Below are 21,109 nucleotides of genomic sequence, written 5' to 3'. Positions count from 1 at the left end.
GGCTGGGAGCAGCCTGGGACAGTGCAAGGTGTCCCTGCCATGGCAGGGGTGGAATGAGATGAACTTTAACGTTTCTTCCAACCCAAACCATTCTGTGATTCATTTTATGATTTAAGTCTGATTTGTTGTGAGTAGGTAAGGATTTTAGGAAATAAGAGCTGCTACTTTATCACTCTTTACAAACTTCCTTAGTGATAATCTTCCTCAGGTTATATTATGGTTCTTTCAAACATGCAAAATCCTCACCTACTGATAAGCAGTTGAAATGGTGTAAAGTTGAAGTTTAGAGTAATGAAAAGTAGAAGAACCCATTAATGATGGAGATTTGTGGTCAGGAAAGGGAATGATGTAGGATAGGCTGCATTGCAGGCTTTAGGTGATAATTTGTTTTGGTTGATTCCCTCACATTTCCAGTCAATACAAAAGGGAGAGCTTTAAACAGGAGAGGATGGAGAATCTTTCTGTTTCAATTCTTTCAGTCATCATTTACCATGAAACATTTTTTTATGAATTGTAATTTTCGAATTATGTCTTTAATGTGGAATTTAATTTTTGTTTAACTTGAAAAATTAGGCCATTTTAAAGTGTCCAGATCTGAACAATCCCACCACTCTGCTAGTTGTGTAGTCTGAAAATTAATGTTTTAGCTGAATATATATTCAGCTCTAGCTGTGTGATATCTCATTTAGAATTATTTGGTTTAGTACCATTCAGGTCTTCACGTTTTCCAGGCTAGTTATACAGTGTATCAGCCATGCAATTTATCAATATTTATTCATTATCCAAATGGCAGACTACTTGTCATAATTAATTATTGAAGTAATAAATAGTCTTATTAATAAAAATGGATGACAAGAACAGAATGATTTCCTTGATAAAGACTGATGACAGATTCTAGTATCTGACACGACACCCAGAACACTGTGCAGATTGAATCTAAGGCCTCCTGCATGGATAATAAATTGTTATTTCAGAGAATAAAATGATTGATACATTTGCTTTGTGTGGAAAAAGCACCTGGGAAAAGATTCTACTCCCTAAGTTATTTAAGCAGACTATGGTGAAATTTTCTTTCCTTGTGACAAATTTAACTTTCCAAGGAAGTGACAGCTCTTTGGCAGAGAGAGAGAGGAATTGATGCCTGCTTGGGGTCCTTGACCTACAAATTCTCCTCGAAGTCACATTCATTTGGAAATCTCCTGGCACTGCCTCTCCCTGTGCGTGCCCCTTTGGCAGCAGGCAGAGGAGGGGCTGTGGCAGAGGCTGCTGAGACAAATGAAGCCTGGCACACACTTTGGGGACACTTTGCTGTTATTGCTGCATGGCTGAGGTGGTCTCTGCTTCAAACTCATTGTGGTTTTTCCCTTGGTTGGAGCTTACCTTTGGTGCTTTGGTGACAAAGCAGCCCCAGAGGCTGAGCAGCATTTGACAGCTTGGAAATGCCTGGGCTGGGGAAAGGAAGGACTTTCACACAGAATAATGATATAATAAACAAAACAAAACCAACAAAAAACCCAAAAACCCCGAACCAAACAAAAACCTAAAAATCCCACCCCAAACAAAAAAAGAAAAACCAAACAAGGAAACAAACCCCCCAAAAAACAACAAGAATACCCCCAAACCCAATGAAACAAACAAAAAACCACCCAAACAAACAAACAAACAAACAAACCCGAAACAAACACAGAAAAACTCCAAACCCACAAAACAATACAACTCCAAACAAAATCATATCTCCAGAAATGTTTTATTCATAACCAGTATTATTGAAGATTAAAATCTAACCATTATATTTTAAAAATCTTCTGAAGGATGTTAGGTCCATAAAATACATGGCATTTACTTTCCTTAGCTTAGAGAAAATAGTACCTTTTATTGCCTTTGGTGAATCTTTTTCAATTTTTCTGTATTTTACTTGAACTTAAAGGAGTTCATATATATAAAAATTCTGACATTTGCAATGGACTGTGACATGGAAGTCCTATATAATTTTCTCTTAATTACTTTCTTAATAGCCTATTTAATGTAGTCTATAAAATCAGTCTTACCATCAACAAAGTCATGATATGGAGATTTATAACAGTTCTTACTGAGTCTTGTTCAGTTGCTGAGCCCCAGATCAACAATATTATAAAGAAACAGTAAAAGAATGTGCTATCCTACTGAACGTCCATCTAATTAATTTATGAGTTCTTATGCTGCAGTCTGCACTTTGCAATAATTCTGACTCATGCTTCTATAATCATGCATAAAATGTAGTTGCATTTCTACTGGAATTTTGGGTTTAGGCCAAACAGATGAGTAAAGCACCAAGAAATTGCTCTGTATAGTAAGACATGAAAAAGAAATTATTATTGTCAGGTTAGATACACTGCTCTCTGGAACTGACTTTGCATCTGACCCACTGATTTGCTGGCTAGTTGCATATAATTATTCTGAGAATGGCAATGTTTTTCTGGCTCATTGATGATGGATATGCCAAGCCAAATCCTATCACAGTCAACTGCATCCAGTCTTTAAGTGACAAGTCATCCATCTGGAAGGACTTAGATGATGGTCAGAAATGATTCAAGAATAAACATAGCAGAACTTTACATCTGTTTAATATCAATTTATTTTTCAACAACAAGTAGAAGCAAGTAGGGAGCAACTGACTGCTTTTAAAACTGTTTCTTATTGTGGATGAGCAATAATATAATTACACAATAAATTCTAATAGTGAATTGTAATTTTGGCAGTTACATGCTATATGTATCATGACAGCAGTTCTGTAGGAATTTTATGCCTTTCAAAGTGATAAAAGTTCAAATTCAAGTAATCACCTTCAAAGGAATTCTGTCAAAATTGTCTACTTTTGCAGAGCAATAGCTGTAACATAAAAGGTAGCTAAGGGCAATGAAGATTTTGTTAGGCATACACTTGGGAGTGGGAAGATGTAATATTATTTTATCTTAACTCCACACCTGAAACCACAGAGTTAAGCCCTGGACATTGTTTGGTTTGACTGATACTAGAATGAAAGTTCTTCAGAGTCCTAATGAAGTTATTCTTGTCTTCACACCCAAATGTTTCTGGCAGCAGGGTTGGTGAGCATTTCTTTCCCCTGCAGAGAATAGCCCAGTTGAGCACATGTAGAGTTCAATGTAGAATTTATGTACCTTAGAAGGTTGGCTTTGTTTTGTTACTTGGTTTGGTTTGTATACCAGCAATTCAAAGTGAAATCTAGAAGTCTTTTCAGTTTTAGTGTTTCTAAAACTTTTTTCAGTAAGATATTGCTTGCATTTAATAAAGAAAACTATTTAGAATTCTGTTGGGTTTAGCTGCAGTGAATTATGTAGCATTCTTACAAAAGAGACAATCAAATAGTTTTAACTTTTCAACAAAGAATCAAAGGAAAAGGAGCAGAATTACATGATGCTGAAGTGAAGCATGCTGCAGAAATCAAGCTGAAGAAGCTGATGAGAACTTATTAATATCTGGTCCTTCTGCTCAAATCTGCTCTAAAGTCTGAACAACTCAAAGAATTCCATTTAATATGAAACTTTCCGTGACCTGATTGTTATTTAGCAGGTGAGAGGAAATCCAGGAAATTGCCAGAGCTCATTTTTCTGTATAGGATTAATAACAGCAGAAGTTTAAAAATGCCTTAGGTGCACCAAGAGACTGAGAATGCAGTGATGATCAGGCAGATAACAGGTGGCCTCATGCAAGGTTGTCCAGATTGGTTTAAATGCTGCAAAAGAAGTTTGTTGTGAGTCAGCTCACAGCATCATGAATATAGAAGAGCTAAATACCCTCATCTGGGGCCCTTTTAGAAAGCTCTCCCTGTAAATTTTGTTTATACAGTTTCAACATGCACTCAGATGAAACACCCTATTTTCATGTTTTTAAAGTAAATTACCCTGAATAGAGGGAAGATGATTTGCAATGCAATTAGGCTAAAGTGAAACCCAAGTTTCATACAAAGGTCAAGTTATCCTCTAGTTTATAATTTACAAAGTTTTTACCTTTTCTATCAGTCCATACCCTTTGAAGTGCTGTTTCATATTAAAACTGATGTAATTATGCAGAGCTTCAATTGTTAATAGCACCAGTGGGAGTGAGTGATTCATTTTTCCTGGATTGTGTGACACTGCTTTTGCAAACCACAGACACAGAATTTTTCAAATCGTCCGGTTCTGTGTCTGTTGACAAATGCATCCATCTAACAGAGAGATGTGTATCACACAGTGGCATGTCTGGAAAAACTGGACAGAACCTGCTTTTTAAATTTCTTCAGAGAGTGCTTGAGAAGGTGGAGGCATCTCTGGTAAAAGAGGGAGAGTTAGACTATATGCAAATTAAAACATGCTTGTGCTCTTTTTCTTGTATATCCACAAAAGATTCCATTTTCCATTTACTTAGATTTTTGAATCTTGCTCCGTTATTGTGCAGCTGCACAGCAGCTGAATATGATCTAAATGAGGGTAGTGGAGCCCTTATCTTGCTTTAGCCTTGAATTTTCAACCTTTTTTCCCTTCCCACCATCATCTGTACTCCAAGATGCTTCTGTGGGTGCTTCCTTTGCTTGCTACATAAAAGCAGGTGAAATGTTATGTACATATCAAATGATGCATAAAGAAAACTACCTGCAGTTTTTAAATCCTTTTTACAGAAGGATAAAATTTAGTATTTATATAGTTCATCAGTTTGGGTTGTTAAAGAATTTAGAGGGCAAACTTATTGATTGGCTTGTGCTTTTTGGATAGCTACTGAGTGATTTGCCTTGGTAGATATCAGTCTGGCACAGTTCTTGCTCCACAAATTCAGGATCTAGGAGGACCAGATCTCCTGACATTATTTTGAGCATAAAAAAATCCTGTATTGGTGGAGTTCAGGATTAGGACTTATGTGCATTTGACACATGCTTCCAACTAAACTTCCTGCTGGTTTTTATTTTTGGGGCTTTTTGGTTGTTGGTTTTTTGTTTGGGATTTTTGAGGGTCAAATAAAAGTTTAAGCCTGTGTTATACGACTGTATTAAAATTACATGGGAACCTGCTTCTACCTTCATATTCATAAATATACCTTATAGCTCTTGATCATGACAGCTGATCCAAGGACATCATCCACAGCTAATCATGAATTCATCCATGGTTGAAATCCTCCAAAGTAGAAATATTATCATCACTTGAATACATCTTTAAAAATAATAATTAAATTAAATTAGTTGAATGCTCACTTTTTTTTTCATTTTGAAGTATGGCTGGATAGGTACAATCTGATTTCCTTAATTATTCTACAAATTCAGAGTAATATAGGAAGACTGCTGTAATATTTTTTATCCTCAGGGATATTTAGTTCTTTTAAATCAATTTAAGCAGGAGAGCCTTATTGCACTGTCACAGTGTAGTTATGTCCATAATTATGATCACAAAGAATTATACTCTCACCCACGACAATTAAGAATTCCTGTGCACAGCAACCAACACCAGTTTTTACAGAAATATTGTGTCATAGTTTACAGCTGGAAAAAAACCTTTGGAATTAAAGTAAATAGCATTAATCCAAAGGGAATTCTGATGATGGCTCTGGGATTAATCCTGAATTCTTGTAAAATCTTGCATTAGCTTGTGCTGAAAGGCCATGATGTTATCATTGAAGTTTCACACGGAGTTCTCACATGCAGCAGTCAATTATCCAGTCATTGGTTAATTAGTGACAAACAGGAACAATTAGCTGTTGAACGCTTGGCACTTTTGGAGAGAGTTTCTTAAGGGTACTCAGGCTTCACCCAGCACGTTATATTCAACTCTGAAGTTCCATGGGTGGTCTTTCTCTGCATTGCTTGTTTTTTGCCGTTAGACCTGGAAGGAAATCCATCTTAGCACGGAGATCCTGGACTTCCAAGGTTTGATGCTCCTGCCTTCCTCTGATCTGGAAAGTTAAATGTTGTTACCATAGCAGAGGGAATTCCTGAAGCGTGCCCAGCACAGAGCCATTGAGATGGCAAACTGGAAGCAGCTGCTGCTTAGTCTGGGGTCTGTGAGGCAGCTGTGGCTGTGGGGTGGCAGGAGATCGTTGATTGGGAATTGGAGAGCAAGGATCCCTCTTCCCGGAGCAGGGAACAGCCCTGAACTTCCCCAGCAGCTCATTAGGGTTTCTGTGCCAGGCACTTTAGGAATTTTCTGACACTTCTTGGAGAGTAAAAGGTTGTTTGCAAGAGGGTTTTGGTGAGTAAAAATTCCCCAAGAGCCTGTTGGGGAATAAGGACTAAGCTTGGAGTCTGCAGGGTTCTGGTGTCCACTGTAGTGCTGGTTCCCATCAAAGCAGGGTTCCCTTCTCACACAGACACCAGGAATCCTTGTGTTCCTTCCTGCCCTTCTCCCAAAAAACAGCATCTCCTTCCTACCTTTATTTGTTGATCTCATTCACACATGTACAGACACCTAGAAAAACCCCAATCAAAACTAACAGTAATTTAAAAAGAATAATTTTTATCCTCATTCCTCAGTCCTCTGTGCACAATGGAATCAGACTTTTACCATCATTCAGTGTGGGTTTTTGAATTTAGGCTTTTTCTTAGTGACCATTAATTTATAGAGATGATGCAGCTGGTTTAATGAGAAAATAGGATTTTATTCCACTTCATGCATCAACAACTCAATTGTTACCTAAATGCAATTACAAAATAGCGTAGCCCAGTTTTGTTTGGTATCAAATACCCGCAGCTTTTACTCACTGCCTGGGAAATTAAATAAGTACTGCAGAAAATGAGGGCATTTGTTAATGTAGGGAGTGTTAATTAAAGCATTACAAAAAGCATAGCTTGACTTCTGTGAATGCAAGGTCAAGTCTTCCACACCTCTTGTTATTCAGGTGTTATTAGTCATATTTGTAAGCAAAAGTGAGATAGGAGGTATTGATAATTGATTTTTAGTGTCAGGTTTGTTTGGTTTTTTTTTTTAAAGCAAAACAACATGGGGAATAAAAATGGGAATGTCTTTCAAATTTATTTCTGAATGCTTGTTAAGTACACACATGAAAGGTAATAGTGGAGCTCACCAAGTTAAAACCACTTACAGAAAAACATAATATCAAGGATTAATTAATGTAGTTCTGTGTGTATTTATACATTAAAACCAGTAAGAAATGCTGAAATTGTGGGAGTGTGGATGATAACTGTGTTTAAGAAATCTGAGCCTAAGTGTCAAATAACTATATGTTATGACTATTCAAGTTACATGTGTGCAATTATAACTGATATGTTTAAAATTATTATTTTGAGTATCTTATTTACCACTTATCAGCTGCCAGTTTCAAAAACAGTGGGGACAAATTGATCAGCTGTTTAACCATGTGAACTCAAATGTTTCACATCAGCTCTGCTTTTGCTTTGGAGCTGAACTGGGTACAGAACAGAACAGTTTGTAGATCTGATCAGATTTGCATAGAAACATGCATTCCTGTAATCAATTACTTTATGGCCAATTGAATTATTTTCCAAATCACCATTTATTCAAAGTTTTTTATGAAATGAGATAGTAGTGCTGTCCTTTTGTATGTGTGCAATATACAGGGCACAAACCCTCTATAATCACTATTTATAATTGAAAGTGAAAGCTATATGATTAAATCTTAATCTCTTGCATTGATAAAATGTTCCCCAAATCCTGGCTTTGTGGTTTTCATTTTGTTTTTAATGCATTGTTACTAATGATTCTATGATATTAATGCATTGAAGGGATAGGAAAGCTGGGGAACACTGCTTAGTGCAAAAGGTTAAATGGTATTTTGAAATAATTCATTACAACTGAAAGAATACATTAAAATTCTCAAATCTTAGAATTGTAATGTAATCAATTGTAATCTCAAATGTAATCTAAAATATTAAATGTATACATTTAATATTTTAAGTTGCTTTTAACAAGAATGGTCTGCACATCTGTGTCAGCCACCACTCACCTAAATGCTGTGTTTGACTGAGGGTTATATTAGACTTTAGAGTTAACATGGATTTGCTTATCACCATAGTCAGTGGGATTTGGAATGACAATTTATTATAGTGCATTGTGCTTTATTTATAATTCACAAATGGCTTGGAGATTTAGATTTTTGTTATCTTCATAAAGATCCTCTCTTCATTGTTGGTGTCAATATCCATTAGATTGGATTGCTAATAGAACATCCTACTCCAGCTGGCAGGGACATAGAACTACTCTTGTCCAAAGGCCTCTTAAGCCCTGGCAGACCTGGGGACTGACCAGCTCTCTAGGAAGCCATTCCATGGCTAACCACCCTCTGGGTGAAGAGCTGCCTCCTAAGAGCCAGTCTAAATCTCCAAATGTGCAGCTCTGAACTGTTCCCCTGTGTCCTGTCACCATTCACAGGTTGGGTCAGGCTGGAGGGGCCCACGGGGGCTGCTCTGGTGCCACCTCCCTGCTCCAGCAGGGCCATCCCAGAGCACAGGGCACAGCAGTGTGCCCAGAGGGTCTGGAGTCTTAACTTCTTTTTGCCAGGGTCAGGATTAAATGTGTGAGACGGTATTTCTCGTTGGGACTCAGATGTTTATTAGTTGTTATCCATGTCACAGTCTCACAAACCCTGAGTTCTACAGCACTTCACTCTAACAAACTAAATATGGAGCCATAGCTCTCTCTCTATAAGGCCTTTAAGGATAAACTGTCCAATTAAGAAATGACACCTAAATTATTTTAACTTTTAAACCAATAACCAACTATGCCCTACAATGGGGACTTTTTTATCCAATTACACAAAACCACTCAAGCCCATGGAGAAGAAGGTGAAGAAGGTGAATAAGAAGGACCAACCTCCTCCCTAAAACCTCCACCTTGCTTTATATATATTACTATATTCTAAACCCTAAAACTCTAAGTTTTCCACCAGGTGATATTACACACTTCTATTCAATTCCACACCCACAATCCCAGTTCTAGCACTCAATTTTGGAAGCCTTCTCAATGGCCTCAGGTCAAATGCAGTGTTCTCTTGGGGATGTCAGTGACTGTCAGCACAGGAAGTCTAAAATTCTCAGCAACCAAGGATCCAACAAGAGGGTTCTGGAAATATCCCTAGGGAGGAGACTCCACAGCCTCTCTGAACCATCTGTTCAAGGCACCAGGGAGAAGAACTCATTGTGCCCCTCTCTGTGTCCCCTCCCCAGGAAGGAGAAGAGGTCACCAATTATTCTCAAAATGGTAGCAGATAAACAGAATAGTGACAAAACAATTCTCTTACACAAACACTTCCAAGTGCTCCTCTCCCCCTCCAGTGGAACCCATCTTGCTGCCCTGAAGAGGTATTGTGAGGATGAATTGTTCCTTCATTTCAAATAAGGTGAGAAAATACAATATAATACAGCTCTGAGGTTACCAAAGGAATAGCTTGTTCATGCTGGCTGTACCTGAAGTGATACAAATAGAGCCTTTGACCAAAACAATCTGAATTAGCAAACATAGTTTGAATTTTTAGCCCAGTTAAGATTTAATACCAAGTACAGCTTGCAGGGTTTTGCCTGAGGGATTTTTGCCATCGATTGTATTTGTGCTCATACAATTCCTTATCAAGAGCAGTTCTACTATGTCATGATCAGTTGTGAAAATTTTGGACAGTGTAAGAGTTTTAAACATTTGAGTGCCAACTATTGCTGAATTTAAGGTTTTATTTTTTACTGAGTGTTTGCTATTTGCCATTGAACAGTTCTTATGCCACCACTCAGAAAGATCTACTGAGCAGCAAGTGATGCAACCCCTCACAGGATAGGAGTGTTTGCAATTGGAAGGTCACAAGGAAACCTGTCTTTGTGTTTCTGCAGACACAAACAGTTGGCTGTGCTCTGAGCAGCAGGTTCTCTTCAGATGCTCTATATATTTAATGTTGTATTTATCAACAGCCATGTGACCAGAAACAGGCAAAGTGTGAGGAAATTCCTGCTTTTTCTGTGTGTGGGTGAAGAATGAAGAAGTTATTTTAGGAGTCCTAATATTAGGAACACTTAAAATTGTTACCAACTCTCTATTATAGAGAACTGAGACTGCAACTGTATGAAGCGTTCCCTGTAAACAGTCCTCTCAAGAAGCAGGAATGTGACTGTTAACAATATAAACACCAGTCTTTCTCAGCATGTTAAATTTCAAGTATTATGACAAAACTTCAGGCAAGTTAAGAATTTCAGACAACCAGCTCATTTTTCACTAGGTAATATAATAGAATATACAAGAAGCAAAACAAGGGAAAATACAATACAACAGGCCTTCCTTTAAAAGAACCAATTAAATAACATTCCAAGTCTAATGGATAAGATTCCCAGCTCAGCAGAAACTGTGGAGCAGATGTGAATTTCAGATTGTTGGCAGAGGTTTCCCTGGGTTATGCTCTCACAAGTTATTATTTCATTGGAAATTATGCCTCTCACCTGTGGTTAAACATGACAAATACTTTAACAGAACCACATTATATCAGGATAACATTCCCCTTTAAATTGTCCTAGTTTTAGCTTGAGATATTACCCATTGGCAGCTCAGTATAGTTACAGAAAATATCCTTGTTAAGCAGCCTACAATATGATAGAAATTTAGCTCTGGTCCAGCTACATTATCCTTGAAAATTACTTCTGTGAGGACATAACTCACCAGCAGTGATGGGTCAGAACTGGGCACTCCCAAAGTTCTGAAACCTTGCAGAAAGCAGCACAAGGCTCTTTCTAATCTGAAACCACAAAGGTGTTTTTTATTTTTTTTTCTATAAGAAATTTGGATTTAGAAAAGTCTGTGGCTAAAGGTGTGAGATTAGTTCTACTGAGAAGAATCTCAGTGTTAAAGTCTTGATAAATAAGAAGACTGTTGGGGTCATTCTCAGATCCCTGTGTGTTCTCCTTTCTCTCACCCCTGTACCTTTCTATTAGGTTCTTGTATTTGGCTGTAAGGTATAAGGTGCTTTGTGCTTCTCAATTTCTAATTAAATCTGCTTCAGAGTAAGTCTTCTCGAGTGCTTCACTACAGCTGGCTCCACTCAAAGTTATTGAAGTACTATTGTTTTCTGTTAGTGACACAGAAGTTCTTGTGAGGGAAAAAAAAGTTCTCAGTTCTTGTGAGAAAAGGATTAACTTTGTTATAGAGTGGTAGCAGAGTTACCTGGGTTGCAGCCCCACAGGTCAGCAAGGCCAACTTGCTATTTGAAGAAAAATTATTATGAGCCAGCTGCTGGATGAGGTCAATAGCTCTGTCTAGCAAAGGTTTAAGAAACTCTGTGACTGGTGATTTCACTACCTGAAAGGACAGCCTCGCCCAAGGCAGCACTATCCTCCCAGTGAATTAGTGCTGGAGTGGTTTTTGTTGTTTGGGGTTTTTTTCGCTTATTTAACCTGACCCTTCCAAGCCTGAGTTTCTGCTTTTCTGATTTTTCAACGTGACCAAGAAGACTTCAGGCCCACTGCAGTGTTCTATAATTAAAACTGTATTTACAGATCGTGGTTTTCTGGTAGCCCAATTTTCCGTCCTCAAATGTTGATTTTATCGGCTGTCAACCTTTGATTAGGAATGTCCTGGTTTCAGTTAGGTGCTTCAGCAGGGCCATCCCAGAGCACAGGGCACAGCAGAGTGTCCCTGTGGCTCTGCAATGTCCCCAGACTGCACAGCCTCTCTGCCCCATCTGCTCAGAATGGATTCTGAAATTCCAGCAGGTTTCCGCATTTCCTGCTGTTATTGACTGTGTTGATGTTTGGTAGCATTTTACTGCAGTGGAATTGTGGCTATATAGGCATGTGCTAAATAACTTGAAAATGAAAGTGGGAATGAAGAGCTAGTCTCATGCTAATTATTGCTCCAGAACCTTTTCACTTTGCCCAGGGTGACCACAGTGGCTGCTGCAGCCCAGTGGATGATTCTGTTTCAAACAATTTATTACCTCATGGTTGCAGGACATCGATCTGTACCTTCCTGCTCCTCTGCTTTAACTCCATGTTCAGCTGCACAAAAAGTGTAAAAATGCTTCTTAATTTTCCAAACAATCTCCTCTCTGGTACCTCAGTCCCACCTAATTGCATTGCAGTGGATTTTGATATCCAAGCTAGTGTATAAAAATTTTGCTTTAAAGTGTGGGGTAAACCCTTCTTTAATTTTTGCTGATGCCAAAAGAACTTTTACCACTTTGACACCAGTGTGCTGCAGAATGGCACTTCACTGACATTGCAAAGCAAGGTTTTGGTGTTTGAATTCCATACTGGGAAATGGAAGCTATGGGTTTCATTTGAGAAACCTGGAAAGCTTCCAAATGTATGTAATTTTACCTAAATTTCATTTAATCAGTCCACAACTGAACCAGAAGCCAGTTATATTTTTTTCAGCTTAGTTTAGTTCGGTGGAGTTTGCTGAAGATTTCATTGTTTGATGCTACAAAACAAAGCAACATCTCCTGTCTTTCCCTCCTGTGTTTCTGATCTCTTTTCCTCAGCGGCATGAGCAGTGCATGATGATGAAGTGGTGATATCCATGCTGGTGCCAGCTGGTCATTTTCCTTTAATTCAGGTTCCAGCCATTGGAGTTGGTTGCTTTGCAGTAATTATTTGTTTCTCTTGCTGCTCAAGCTGAGGACAATTTTAGTGCCCATTACTGGAAGCATTTTTAAACAAGGTAATTAGCTATTTACCAGTAATTCTTGAGTAGAATAAGAAAAAAAAATCCACTGTGCTACCTGATGTATTTTCACCCTAATCTGATATAGACTCTCAGCTGTGTTAATTGGCCTAGCTTGGTGGAAGCCAAATTCAGTAGTGGTTTATATACCTAGGGATCTGGACTACCTTTATTTTTTCCCTTTTACATATCTACACTGCTGCTCTGTTTCATTCTTTCTTTTGATTTCCACTTTTTTCCTGCTGTCTGCTTAGATCTTAGAACTTTAACCACAAAAAATAAGTAAAAAATAAACATTATTTTTAAAGATGTATATATGTGCACACATCTGAAAGAGATTTTGTTAAGGAGTATCAGCTTTGAGAAAACAAGTCCGTAAAATTCAGAGATGTGATAATTAAACTTCCATGCATAAATTCCGTATTTTGTCTCCCCACTTGAGATACCCAGAGCCTGTTGGCTTTCACAGCACTTGACATTTTGATAGCCTTTGCATTTTAAGCCAGTTTCATTTCATCTCATTCAACACCTAGTTCAATTTAATTTCATTTTTGGATTAGTGAAGCAGGGACTGAATGCAGCTTGGAAAAGTTTGATTTCCTTGACTTGGAGAGCCTTAATTAGGAAATCTCTTTTAAAGGCAACAAGGCAATCTAATTCTTGGTGCAAATTTTGAATGCTTTACACATAGCACAATGTAGATTTTTGTTACCTCTTTTTTTGTCTGCCTTTCAGATACTGAGTAAAACAAGAGAATTAACACCCTCATTAACTTTGTAACTGCAACACACTGCAACGCAGAATATGTAAAAGAGCCTCTCCTGCTTTTACACCTTCTGCAGATTTATTTGGCTTATTTGAGTTTTTACTCATGGTTATGATGAATCAACATCAGCATTTCTGGTTCTTCTCCAAGAAGATTAGAATGTTGATAACAGGAGGTTTCTTCGTTTTCTGAGAGGTAGCTGATTATTGATAGTAGAAAAATGATTGCTCTCATCCTCATAGGGGGTTATTAGTTGTTTAGTACACTGTAGATACTTATCAGTGTGTTCTGAGAGAAGTAAGTGCCCAGCATTTGGGATGTAAATGTTGCTGTGTGAGTTCTTATTAATTATTGGCCTGACCAAAACTTATCCTAAAAAGAAGGGGGAAAAAATCTAAGGCTACACAGGACAGGGAAAAAAATAATCAGGTGATGTTGTGAATAGTCTATATATATATATATGTATAGAAATATATATATATCTCATATAAAATCCAGGGGATTTTGTTTGATTCTATATTTTATTTCCACCATCATTACCATATTCTTCATCTAACAAAAATATACAGTTCACACTCCTCCCTAATTTCTTCTCTGGAAAGAAATTCCGCACCATGGACTCCCATCAATATACAGAATACTTCCTCGTGACTGTCACTCTGTGTTCTGACAGGGGCATGATAGGAAGAGAAATGAGGTTATATTGGTATTGTTACTAGCTGAGTTCTGATGTTGCAGTTCATTAACACTGAAGGAAAATACAGCCAAGACCTTCCTATGAAAATTTACAACATTAAGTGGCCTGCATGGTACCAAAAATCACATTTCAACCAGCAGGGTACTATATGGTCCTTGTTACATTTACATACTTGATTAAGAGTACATTAGTTGTCAGTTCTGTCAATTTACTAAAGAACAACTTAATTTCACAAAAAAAGATCATTTAAACACTTATTTTGGTAGCTTTTTACAGTGATGGTCTTCAATAGCCACTTACTGTAATCATAGACTGTAGCATCTGCATATTTTAATTGATTTGCATATTGTCTGCCTGTTCCAGGTGGAAAATAGTTATTTTGTAGCATTCATGGTTTAAAATCAGTGGATTTAGTTACTCTCCTCTTGTGCTGCTCCTGACTGAATCAGCAGTGTGCTGTAACCAAACACAATGAGTGCCTGTGGTTTACAAAATCTGATAGAATGAGCAAGAACAGCAAATATTCCGTACAGAATTTGTGGATTCTATTGACATGTGTGTCTCTCACTTTACCAGTTTATGGGAGACTCTGTCCTTTGCAAGTCTTTCCATGAGAAATATGAAACTAAAAGAGCTGAGGCTTTTGATCTTGTGGATCATCCCAGGCTCATCAATCTTCAAAACTTTTGCTTTTGGGTGTTTTCATGGATAAAGCCCATTCACCATTGTAGTTCTTGCACATGAGACAATGTGGGACTATTCCTATTCATCAGACACTTTATTCTGCTATGAGTGGCTAAAAACATCCTGCAAATTGTACAAAGATGTAAAATTCCAAGAGAAGGCAATCCCACAACATTGTGTGTTGCAACATCTCTTGGGATTTTATTTAATGCCAAGGCTGACCATGTGATCAAAGGAATTTGGAAACTCCATGGACTAGACCTGATTGAGAATAAAGTTTTCTAATGGATGATTTTTTGAAAAGAGCTAGAAAAATAGTGAATAAATAAAGTAGAACTGAAGCTTTAGTAAGTAAGCTCAAAAGATCACAAGGTAAAATCTGCTGTCTAAGGGGAAAAGGGATTCTGGAGGGGTTGACAGTTACTTAAGGAAGAACTATTAAGACTAGCAAAAAAAAAAAAAAAAGAAAAGAGAAAAAGCTCTCCTAAAAAACAAAGGCACAGGAAGATTAGTGACACACCAAGCTGGCTACATAACGAATTTTTCAATGACTTGATGATGAGAAAGAAACCTATAGAAAATAGAACAGAAGTCAATGTATTAAGAGTGTATTAAAAAATAGCACAGAAATATAAGCAAAACATCAAAAGACCTGGTAGAGCTCACAAGTCACAGAAAGAATAAAAGGCAGGATTCTGTAAGTACATTAATAGTTAGAGAGAAATGAAGGGAAGAGCTGATCTGCTCCTCAGATGAGAAGGAAAAGGAGTTACAGCGGGTGTTTTTAGAAGGTCAGAGTGTTAATATCTCTTCTGCATCAGTCTTAACTATAAAGCTGTGCTGTGATAATTTTAAAGGAACTAACAATGTCAAAGGAAAAAGACTTGTGGTAAAGGGAAAGATCAGAGCAGAGACTCTTGTGTGCTGGGTGCTTACACATCAGCTGATCTGGGAGACACTCACTCCAACTGCTTGAGAGGATTGACTGAAGCTGTTGGAGGCACCGGGGCTGCCTTTGAACAGGGGATGGCTAAAGGTCCAAAAGAGTGCAAAATGAGAAGGTATTTGGCTATTTTAAGAAAGATGTGAAAGTGAGAGCCTGTGCTTATGAATGAGATGGGAACAAATAATGAAATAATCTCTTTCTAAACACACACAATTAGTGAAAGAACTGACAGAACAGAATAATGAAAGAAATCATGTCAAAACACCACCATTTCTTTTATATCAGTGTTTTAGTGATATGTGTGAGGTATTAGATATTCTATAGATCTTCATTTTTTATAAAACATGTAACTCCATCTAACAGCAGGATATTCTCATTGGTAAGTCAAAAATATACTCTAGAAAAAAACTGTTATAAAGTACCCTAGAGAATCATGTCCAGAAAGTATTTTTCAGTGGCCCACTAACTAACTTTGAAGATTCACTGGGAGACTGGGAGTGATGATGTAGAAAGTTAAGCAGGATATTAGGAAAATAATTGCTCCAGGTACGTTTTGCTGGAGAAATTATCTTGGACTCTTACAGAATGTCATCACTTCTAGCAAACAATTACCCTACTTACCTCAGAAATAGATTCCATAAAGGTTTTTTTTTTCCCCATGGGACAGAGAATAGTCTAGATTTTCTTTTAGAACTTTTATTTTAATATTTGTACTGCAAAAATATAATTCTCATTATTTTCAAAAAGCAAAAAAACCACCACAGCATAGTTTTATTTTCTACACATAAATTAATAAGATTGTTTAAATTTTTTATGGGTTAGTTATGGTCTGAACTTCCAGAAATTTCTGTTGCTCAAACATACTTCTTAGTCCAAATTCAATTTGAAATTGAATTTCCTGTAATTGATTATTCAAAAGGTTTGAAAAACAAATGATGTCTGATCCATTTGCAGGCTTTCACAGCTTCAAGTCATTGCTTTGTCCTTGGAACCTATTGCTCCAAACCTACAGTAATAATTAAAGAACTGGATTTAAAAATGTATGACTTTATATGACACCTCCCTAACAGTATTATACTTAATATTCTGATATCCAGGGCACTGGTGTTTCAGATCTCCTTGAGCTGTTCTTCCTGAAGCAGAGGGGAAGGCCACTGTCCCCTCTCCATCACCCTTCAAACACAGCTCAGCCTGATGGTTATAAACACACAGGGCTGATCATGAGACTTCACATCTCGATGTGATTATCTCAACTCGTTGGTGTTGAGTGTGTGTATAGAATTTAATGAGGAACAATTTTTGTGATCCTCACTAATAACAAAATGGTGCTGCCTCTCTCAGATGTGATTTGGTCCTGGCATGGATTTGTGTATCTGGGAGTATTGATCACTCATAAAATGGATGAGGAGCCAGACAAAAAGCAGGTGTGAGTTGTGTGTTTAATATCACTTTCCCTTGCCCTCAAGGTAACAGACATGCTGGAGTGCACCAATATGTGACAGCAGATCTCCAGCTGAAGGTAAACACTCTGAAATAATTGATATTTACCATCTTGGTGTATTTACAAAGTGACATGCTTTAACACCAGTAATAATCTCCACGTCCCTTCCAGCTGTGCAGTTTAAGCACAAAATCACACCTCGGTTTTAAAATAAATCATAGAATGACTTGAGTTGAAAGGGACATTAAAGATCATCTTGTCCCATCCCCTGTCTACCTTCCTCTATCCCAGGTTGCTCCAAGCCCTGCCCAACCTGATCTTGGACACTTCCAGAGATCCAGGAGCAGCCACAGCTTCTCTGGGCAACTGTTTCACTCTGTTATTTTTTTTTCTTAAAATATAGATTCACTAGGCCTGCACTCACCAATTCAACAGGAAGAATGCTGGATTTTGTTCTTACCCAAATGGAGGAGACATACAGAATCTTCAGGAATCACACTGGCACACGGTGATGCTAAACTGTGTCTGAACAGGATAATTATGAAAATTTCTCATATGTATTTAAGACCACGATGGTCACAGAACTACAGAATCTTTTTGGTTAGAAAACACCTTCAAGATCACTGAGTCCACACTTTGACCAATCCTCACCTTATCACTCAGCCCAGAGCACTGAGTGCCATGTCTAGTCATGGCAGGGACAGAAATGTGTCACCCTGCTTTTCTGTAAAAAGTGTAACTTCTCTTCCCCACTGGAGATTCTATCCATGCAGCTAAGAAAGTGCAAAGCCAGTTCTTTCACTCAAGAGTTAATTTGAGGACTTCCATGCATTCCCAGTTGTCTCATCAGAAGTGCTCTGGTAAGGCTTTCTTGTGTCACTGTAGTGACAGGACAGAGCAGTGTGACTCTGGTCACCTGTTCCCTGCAGCCTGATTGAAGCACCTGAAGCTCTAAAGAACAATCTTTACAGATCTGTGAAAATCCTGGGGCTAACTCCGTTCCCCTGAGCCTGGAGAGCCCACCCTGAACCCTTCAGTCTCAGTGTGTTGGTATGGATTTGTGGAGGAGTCTGGTACCCCTGCATTGCAGGAGATCCAGGACTCCTGTACAAGTGACCAATGGGATCAAGCAGAAGCTGTTTATTGTTTATATTACACACACATTTATAGATTCTACAAACTACCAAGTACACACTTCTTGATTGGTGCCTTTGTCTTGTTCATTCATTTTCTGCCTGCATTTCTTGGAGTATATGATTGGTTACAGTCCAGGTGTTTCACAGTCCTCTGTTATCTAGTTCTTGTAGTCTTGGTATTTGGTTTCTCAGCCTCTTTCTTAATTTAGTGCAATTTATGTTCCAATAGCCTTGATGAGTTCCTGAGGCTTTGATAACAAACTTAGAAGCAGGCTGGCTGGTGCACAGCATGGCCTACCCTTTGCAAATGCATTGCAACACACCTGCAGTGAAATATGTCTCCAGTAGGACAGAGAGAACATTTTGGAAGGGTTATTCCTCAGAGGTCAGGGAGCTGGAAACATGGATCAGAGGCATTTCCAGTGAGCCTGCTCTGACAGTGTACACACTCCTCTGGTAATCAGGGTTAGGAAGGCAACAAATAAAAGTGACAGAAAGGCAACATTAAAGATCTATCATGAAAGGACGAGGCAAGGGAAGGTTTTTAATAACTGGAGGAGTTAGTTTTCTCCAAATTAATGACATTAATTTGGCTGACTGAACTGTGATCAGGGACTCTGATTCATCATCTGGTCATCAAAAGCCTTTACAAGCTGACACCTCCTCATTTCTGCTGCCAATTCACAGAGGTGCAACTCTGCAAACTTGTGCTGCTGATTCCAGTAACCTCCATGCACAACCAAATTAGGAGGAGCTTTAAGTAAACCACTTGATCCATAGCAATGTGAGAACGATGGCCAATTAGATTAGGGCTGCAGGATTGGAGAATGGAGTTAACTTCAAATTTGGAGAGATCAGAGAGGTGAAAACAAACAAGAGTGCTGGTCAGGAACTTCCAAACTGTCTGTGCCTCTGAATTTAAGGCAGTTTTTAATTTTAAATATCCTTTTTATTGCAAATGAATTTTTTTACAGGAAAAGACACCGAAGTTTTCTGCAGTACGCTTGTGAACTAGTGTAAATAGATTAAGGAAGAGTGAGTACTATGAAACTGCTTTTCTCAGGAAGGAGATATATTTCCTCTATGGTGCAATGTAATACATACAAAATGAGAAATCACTTGTCTGTAGGTTTTGGGTGTGGGAGCTTGTGCTGTTGGCCCAAAAGTGGAATATGTGTTTCTTAAATGCTAGTGTAGAATGATTTTGAAAAGCCAGGGCTTGTTAAGGAGTATCAAACCACCTTTGCTAAAGCTGTCAGCTCTCTTCCCTCTATATTTAGAGGAGATAATAGGTGTGATACATGATTCATCATGCACAGCCTCCTTCCTTATGCAAACACGAATAAACTCAGATATGAGAAAAACTGAGATGAGGCTTTCTGCCCTTTCTTCTGAATACAAATCTCTTTGCATCACTGACATTGAGGAATCCCAAAGACATAACACAAATAAAGACAAGCAGATATCAGTAGCACATTGTGAATTATGCATAATTAAAAATTTTTCTTGAAGAACAGTGTGACAGGAATGACCTCTTACAAATAGTATAAAAAGCTGGGGGAAAAAAAGTGCCTGTTAATTACTGTGCATTATTTAAATTGACATAATCCTTAGAGATGAAGCTGGTATTGTTGCTTGTTAGAGTTGCCAGTTTTTGCATGAAGAATTCTGTTTTCAGTTGCTTTAACTACAAATCTGCAAAGGACCAGCCAGTATTTTTTGCATAAAAATTGTGCTACAGTACAATTCACTACACTCCCAAATTCCCTTCATAGTAGACAACTGATAACAGGGTGAAATAATTTCCAAAGGGAAAATGGTTATGGAAAGTTTTGTTTTATTGTACCAAAGAAAATGGCAATTTTGTTTCTATAAAAAGTGCCAGTAGTTGATGTTTTAAAACTGGAACGTGATCTCTGGCAGATGAAAGTGTTCTTTGTTGGCAAAGCTGCCTGGCTTTGAAAAATACCATATTATTCAAGTTACAGTTGGGTCAAGCTGGACAATTTCTAGGGCCCAGCGATATCAAGACAAAAATTCCTGTTCTCACTCTAATCCTATTTAGAAACTGAAATAAAAAACAAGCCTTTGGTGTCTGTTTATTCCCATCTCAGAAAACCCTGGCTGGCCATGCCAGATCATGATAGTCCCCTGTTGCCACCAGTTAACTGCAGTTGCATGCAGGAGAGTGGTGAAGCCCTGGTTTTTAGCAATGTCATTGCTAAATTGCTAAAGCCATTGGTGAGATCTCCACTAGACCATTACATGTTATCATTAACATGTTATCAGTCCTCCTCTGGGCTCTCTGAGCAGCTCCAGGTCCCTCCTGTGCTGCCCAGGCTGGGGCAGCAGCTGGGGTCTCACCTGAGGGGCAGAGGGGCAGAATCCCCCCCTTGATTCATGCAGAGCTCAGTGCCCATGCAGAAATCATCCGCTGTATTTTATAGAATTGACTCTAATGTGATCTTACAATGCTTTTCAACGCATAGGACACTTAATTCCTTGCAGTTTCAGCTGAAAATTTTGACAACACTGTCCACTTTCAGTCTGAATTTTGCCTGCTCACAGCTAAACTTTCTGTGCCTTGTGGACTTTGGAAATTGCAAATAGGCATTCCCTGCCTTCTGCATGCTCTTGGAATGGGCACTGCCTGCACCTGGATTTCTAAGGTGTTTTCAAAAGCTTCTGTTTTAAAGGTTAAGATAAATATAATAATCTGTAGTTTCTGATAAATATGCACTATATTAATCTTTCACCATATTGAGGAACATTTATTTTTCAGATCTTTAGCAGGAAGCTCCATCCAC

General features: G+C 38.2%; 1 long non-coding RNA gene across 1 annotated transcript; it reads left to right on the top strand.

Moving 5' to 3' along the window:
* Window positions 1–6,054: 6,054 nt before the first annotated feature.
* Window positions 6,055–17,986, top strand: LOC135279354 (uncharacterized). The gene is made up of 3 exons (XR_010346622.1): window positions 6,055–6,212; window positions 17,192–17,244; window positions 17,570–17,986. It is a non-coding gene; the product is annotated as an uncharacterized LOC135279354 (long non-coding RNA).
* The last annotated feature ends 3,123 nt before the right edge of the window (window positions 17,987–21,109 follow it).

This window comes from Passer domesticus, chromosome 12, assembly GCF_036417665.1.
Source record: "Passer domesticus isolate bPasDom1 chromosome 12, bPasDom1.hap1, whole genome shotgun sequence".
NCBI lineage: Eukaryota > Metazoa > Chordata > Aves > Passeriformes > Passeridae > Passer > Passer domesticus.
This window is presented reverse-complemented; position numbering and strand designations above follow the sequence as displayed.